The sequence below is a fragment of the Microtus oregoni genome, unplaced genomic scaffold (assembly GCF_018167655.1).
Source record: "Microtus oregoni isolate MIOR12 unplaced genomic scaffold, Mior012 000013F_ref0000133, whole genome shotgun sequence".
Classification (NCBI taxonomy): Eukaryota; Metazoa; Chordata; class Mammalia; order Rodentia; family Cricetidae; genus Microtus; species Microtus oregoni.
The window spans coordinates 35,860,769-35,867,953 of NW_024543072.1; positions in this window are offsets into that span (position 1 = coordinate 35,860,769).

A 7,185-nucleotide genomic window follows, 5' to 3' on the forward strand; every position below is an offset into this window, starting at 1 on the left:
GCTGGCATAACTGGATATCAACATGTAGAAGAATAAAAATAGACCCATATCTATCACCATTCACAAAACTCAAATCCAAATGGATCAAAGACCTCAACATAAAGCCAGCCACACTTAACCTTAAAGAAGAGAAAGTGGGAAGTACACTTGAACACATTGGCACAGGATACCACTTCCTAAATATAACCCCAGTAGCACAGACACTGAGAAAAACAATTAATAAATGGGACCTCCTGAAACTGAAAAGCTTCCTTCTGTAAAGCAAAAGACATGGTCAACGAGACAAAACAACAGCCTACAGAATGGGAAAAGATCTTCACTAACTCCACATCAGACAGGTCTGAGCTAAAACATGTACAAAGAACTCAAGAAATTGGTCATCAAAAGAACAAATAATCCAATTTAAAAAATGGAGTACAGACCTAAACAAAGAAATCTCAACAGAGGAATCTAAAATGGCTGAAAGACACTTAAGGAAATGTTCAACATCCTAGTCATCAGAGAAATTCAAATCGAAATAACTCTCAGATTCCATCTTACACCTGTAAGAATGGCCAAGATCAAAAACATTGATGACAACTTATGCTGGAGAAGATGTGGGGTAAAGGGAACACTTCTGCATTGCTGATGGGAATGTAAGCTGGCACAGCCTCTTTGGATGTCAGTGTGGCGAATTCTCAGAAAATTAGGAAACAACCTTCCTCAAGACCCGGTAATACCACTTTTGAGTATATATCCAAAGGATGCTTAATCTTACCACAAAGACATGTGCTCAACTATGTTCATAGCAGCATTGTTTGTCATAACCAGAACCTGGAAACAACCTAAATGCCCTTTGACGGAAGACTGGATAAAGAAAATGTAGTACATTTACACAATGGAGTACTACACAGCAGAAAAAAATAACATCTTGAATTTTGCAAGAAAATGGATGGAGCTAGAAAACATCATTTTGAGTGAGGTCACCCAGACCTAGAAATACAATTATCACATGTAATCACTCATAAGTAGTTTTTAAACATAAAGCAAGCCCACAAATCACAATCCCAGAGAACCTAGACAACAATGAGGACACTAAGAGAGACATACATAGACCTAATCTACATGGGTACTAGAAAAAGACAAGATCTGCTGAGTAAATTGGGAGCATGGGGACCTTGGGAGAAGGTTGATGGGGAGGGGAGAGACAGGGAGGGGAGCAGAGAAAAATGTAGAGCTCAATAAAAAAAATCTAAAAACGCAAAATAAATAAAAAAACACTTTCTAAGTACTAGCTTTTAAAAGTGCTGCCAATCTAGAGTGCTATACATTTTTAAATGCCTTCAAAAAGGTAAAACAATTCGTATTTAAAAATAAAAACTAAAAGCAGTGCCTAAAAGACCCACACAAATGAAACTGATCCTGGAGGGAACATGAAATATTATGGGTTGGGTAGGAAAATATTTGTATCACTTCACATGAACATTGATGGTATGAGACTAAAAAGTCTTGCACAGAGTTAAACACAGGAATAATTAAACATATAATAATAAAACTAAATATGCTGTAGGGGTAACAAGTAAATTGAGAATGTTTGAAACTCCTTTGTTGTCTTTTTAAAAAAAAAGAAAAGAAAAGAAGCATATCTTATACTTCAAAGGGGAAAGGATGTATATTTTAGTCCTTAAGGACACTTTTAAAATAGTAGCAAGAGACAAGCCAATTATATAATAAAGAATAAAAAATTTTATTAATCTAATTTGGCATAAAAGTACAAAAGAGAACATATACTGCAAATACAATATAAATAGAAATACAGGCAAAATGAAAACATATTAATTTCCAATTAAAGAAAAAATATCAAATTGAATTTTTCAAATAGCCTTAGCTGTCGAACTCATTGTAAACGGATAAATCTGGAGAGAATGTTGATGTTTTATATGGAAATTGAGTCTAGGCTGATGTTAGAATACGATGGCCTAGGAGAATGAGTAGATCATTCTGAGGACTTTGAATTTTTCCTGTTAATTATAAATAATTCTAGAGGTAAAGCTACTATTCCCAATGTGTCTGCTGAGAAGATCTGGGTATTATAATAAATAAATAAATAAATAAATAGCCTGACTCTTCCACTGACTCTCATTAAATTAATTATCTGACTTACTGCTAACGGAACACACCTATCACCACACCTGCTACTTCTGAGCTAGGTGGAATGTTTAAAAACATATCCTAAGACCTTAAGTGGCCAGAATTTAGAACCCTATTGTGTGAATTTCAACAGTTTCCCTAATTTGTCTATACATGGGATTTATCACTCAAACACTGCAGCCAACAAGATTTACCCTTTTATGGGATTGTGAGAACAACCAAGCAAGCTGCTGTAGGCCAAGCTTAGACAACCTTTGGTGAGCTGGAAATACTTCATAAAGCATAGGACTTATCAAATGTCATATACCTCCACTGGTAAAGCTACTCCCCCTCTTTGCTCCCAGATTCTGTCATCTGTTCTAGGCCATAGCTTCTACTCTGGTTTGTCAATACAACCCCACAAAAATTCTGTTATTCAGAAATGTCATCAATATCTAATCTGCAGGTACTCAAAGTCTTCCTAGGTATTATACCAACTACACAAACCAAATAAAAGGGGAAAATATACAAACTGTACTTTATCAAAAGTAAAACTTTTGCCAAAGAAATCCATGAAGTTAAGAGGTGAGCCCCTGGAATGGAAGATGGTTAGTATCACACATTTTCTATGGGATTCATCTAGGATACAAAAAGAAGACTCACAAGTCAATATTAAGACTAACTGGAAAAACATCAGAGAGGACATTTCTTCCAAAAAGATATGTAAGTGATAATGTTCATGTAAATATTGCCAATATTATTAGCTATAAGGAAAACCTAAATAAAACCACAAAGAGATTTCACTTCATATCCGCGAGGTTGATTATAACCAAAACATGCATAATAAATACAAGTGTTAGAAAAATACAGAGGAATTGGAACCCTCATGCATTACTGGCAAGGATGTGAACTGATGCAGCCATTCTGGAAACATCTTGGAAGTTTCTTAAATGCCAACCATAGAGTTACAATACGATTCGGCGACTCTGCTCATATATATATATATATATATATATATATATATATATATATATATATCTCCAAGAAAAATAAAAATATACAACCACAAAAATTATCCAAGGAAAACAAAAATATATAACCACAAAAAATTTACACAAATACATATAACAGCATTGTTCATTATAGGCAAGATATAGAAATTCCCCAAAGTCTATCAATTATTGAATGAATAAATAAAAAGATAGTATCCATACAATAATAAACTATTCAAAAATAACAGTGAAGCCTTAATACATACTACAACATGGCTGAAACTCAAAAATATTGTAAGTGAAAAGAGCCAAGCACCAAAAAGCAAGAATTTTATGAGGCAGTTATAGAAGGCTCAAAATAGGCTAATCTAGCCAGGTACAATGGTGCACACCTTGAATCCCAGGTCAGATACAAATGGATCTCTGTGAGTTCAAAGCTAACCTACTCTAGTGAAATCTATTCCAGCCAGTGCTACAGAATGAGACCTTGTCTCAACAAAAAGACAGATGGGAGGGCGGAAGGGAGGGAGGGAGGGAGGGAGAGAGAGAGAGAGAGAGAAAGAGAGAGAGAGAGAGAGAGAGAGAGAGAGAGAGAGAGAAAGAGCGAGCAAGCCTAGGGCTGGTGGTGGGAAATTAGAAAACTCACTGCTGGTTGGTGGGAAATTAGAGCTGACTGCTAATAGACAAGGAAGTTCTTTGCGGGGTGGGGCATGAAAGAGTTCTAAAATTGGTTTAGTGATTATTCCGCAGCTGTGAATTTAGCAAAACCACTGAGTTTTAGACTTAAAACTAGAGGAATATATGATATCTTAAATTGTATCTGCTTTCTAAACCTGGGCTGGGAATGCTTCTCTGATTCAGGAATGTCAGAGCATTACTTCCCAGCGCTGTGGGAGGATCTCTCTGCTGAAGTGTCAAAAGCAAGCAAACAGCTTGCTCAGTTCATTCCCTTGATCCCAGAGCTCCAGAGGGATTGTTTCTTTCAGCTACTGCCCCAGATAATACAGGGCATCCAGGAAGCAGTGGGTCTACAAGCATCGTGCAGCAAACACAGATGCGCCACCTCTCCTAAGAAAAACTAGTTTGATTTGTGGTTCATCCAAGGTCCTAACGTGATTTACTGAGAGAACCTGTCCTCCCAGTTCTTGGCTTCTCAGCCAGGGGAACTCGGTTCGAATATTTCTGTTAAATAAATAACAGATAGTCAAAAACAAAGGAGAAAGAAAAGATGGCTGATAAGTACATTCTCCTCACAGTTGTCAGAGAAGGGGATGTGGACTCTCCCACAAACGCTTCAAGGGTCACTCCAGGCCACCTGACCACGGGGATCTGTGAAAAGAACCTTCCAGCCCCCAATATCCAGGGCACTTTCCAATCAATAGCCTCCCCCAGAGTCTTTGCATTTCGAGCAATGACTGATAACAGCAAGATTTCTGATCTCAGGCGCAGGCTTCGTCACTCGTCTCCCACTCACACGCCTGCGTCCCCTCTGACCTGCGAAGAGCTGATCGGCTGGTCTGCGTGAGTCTGCGCAGTATAGGGAATTCTTTCCTTACAGAACACCTCTCATATAGTATTGTGAACCAGAGAGTTCTTCCTTAGACCAAAGTAAACTCAGTTTTTCTGGAGCATGCATACTCGGGGTCCTGGGAAGACTTTGCCTTACCTAAAACTGCTTTGTGTGAGTTTGTCCGTTCATCGGCCATCTTGACTAGGGAATTTCAAATAAACCATCTTGGCTAAGCACAACATTTCCGGGGAACTTCTAATGTGATAATGCTTTTAAGAACTTACTGCTCTCCTGGCTCTTTTTAAACTCCCTAGTGATAGGGAGTATATTTCCACTTCTATAAAGAAGAGGTGGGTGGTAAAGCCTATAGACTTGGGCTAGTAAAAGGAATTAACAAGAGGGAAAGTATTGTCTTACAGTTCAGAACACTTTGTAACTATAAAAAAAACCTGTTAAAATACATCTGCTTCCTGGGAGGCAGCTTGAATATAGGTATTAGAAAGTTACAATTCAAAATGTGGTTACAACTCCAAAGGACACTCTGGGGGTCACTAGGAAGCTTGTTAGAAACAATCCTGACCCTCACCCTGTTTATTAACAAGACCCCCAAATGCTTCTTGTGCAGCTTAAACTTGGCGGAATGCCTTCAACCTCAAAAATTCAAATGCTTTCTCACTCAGCAATCCCTGCCTCAAGTATCTGCTCAGAGAAAACAATTAGTGAAGTGTGGAAGAGATGTATAAAAAGTGCCCGGTGCTTCTGCAACAGCAGAAACCTGAAACAATTACAGGTCTGCTAGTCAAAAACTGCCCAGGGGCTCACTGATTCACCCTGGGTATACCTGCAGTCTCCCTGGGAGCTTGTTGATGATACAAGGCACACCTTCGTGCCACTTGCCAGCCTGCACTACCTCTGTAAAGCAAGCCTGGCAGCTGGTACTGTGCCAAGAAGATGCCGGTGCTTTGGCTGTGAATAAAGGTATCCATTCAGCTTGGTACAAACTGGCTTTAGTCCCCCACCATGAGTTATGCCTGGGTTGGAATCACATCATCGGCCTCTATCCAATCCCAAGACTCCAGCCAGTTAGACTTTTGCTAGCATATCTAGGTGTTTCTCCTAAGTATAATGGTCAGGTACAACTATTAGCAACTATTAGTTCAACTATCTAAGATATAACCAATTAAAGGAGGATGGTGAAGACTCAACTGAGAGACCATCTTCTTCATTTTTAGTTGTGGGCTATTTGCAAAATCTGCGATCTGACTGCTCTGTTCTTTGTAGCTGAGAAATGTGTCCAGGTCCTGTGTATCTAGTCACCGATCGTCCCCTTTGTGGCTCTGTTTCTCTTGTCCTGCAGTCACTCAATTTATTGAAGAGGAGCCTGTCATCATGACTGAATTCAAGTTGGAGCATTTCAGAGAAAATAATATGCCCTAGACCCTTCATTTTACATTGTAAAGCTGCCCTTTGCCTTCCACAGCTCCCGCTGTGCTGTAGTTTTTCCCCACAGCTCTCCTCCCATCTACTGCTTACTTCATTTTACTAATTGACAGTCTTGTCCTCCTCTTGCAACTGAGGGTGACAGTCCAGGTAACTTTGCTGTTTGTTCTCTCCAGTGTCTTAGCACGTCAATTTGTGCGAAGCATTGCAGGGTCCTCAGACCGCTGGTCTTCCAGAGTTACCCTCGCTGTTTTGACTACATCCAAGATTCACAGCCTTTTAGCTTTCTGGCTTTCTATTAAACGTTAATGCTGATAACAGATTAAGAATTAAAGAAAAGTTTATCTTGTTCTACCTGTTCAAGGTCAAGGAGGGTAGTGGCTGGGAAGATCTTAGTAGTCCCGGTAGGTTCATCCAAGCCAGCAAACATACACGCAGAGAAGTCAACTGAGAAATAGATCTCGGTTAGAAACAGATAACCACAGAGTGCTAAGACCCAGAAGTCGTGGAGTCTAAGAGAACCAGATCAGGACTAGAAAGAAAATCCGGGAAGTCAGAAAACCAGTCTACTCATCCAGACACGGTGCTACATGACAAATAATACCAAACACAAAAACCTGAATAACCATTAGACTGATGACTAGCTCCATCGGTCAAATGGAATCTATTAAAATACAACCATTAAAAACGTTCTTGTAGATTTCCTGAATAAACCGGGAGTATGGGGACCATGGGAGAGCATAAAAGGGGCAGAGAAGAGGAAGGGAGGAGAGTGGAGAAAAATATATAGCCCAATAAAAACAATTTTAAAAAATGTTCTTGCACAAATCTAGTAGAGTAAAATAAAAAAAAACTAAATTGGAAATTACACTTGGAGTGTGATCACGTTTTTGCTTTGCTACGTGTGTTACCTACAGCTAAGTAAAAGCTGAGCTGAGAAGCCAGTTCGCTCAAAAAAAGTGGTAACATGAGTCTAAAACCTAAATTCGACTGGGTGGGGGTGCATACACCTTTAGTCCTAGCACTCAGAAGACAGAGGCAGAAGGCTCTCTGAGTCGTAGACCAGCCTACACAAGATAGCCAGACCTACACAGAGAAACCCTGCTTCAAAAATAAATAGATAGGAGAGAGAGG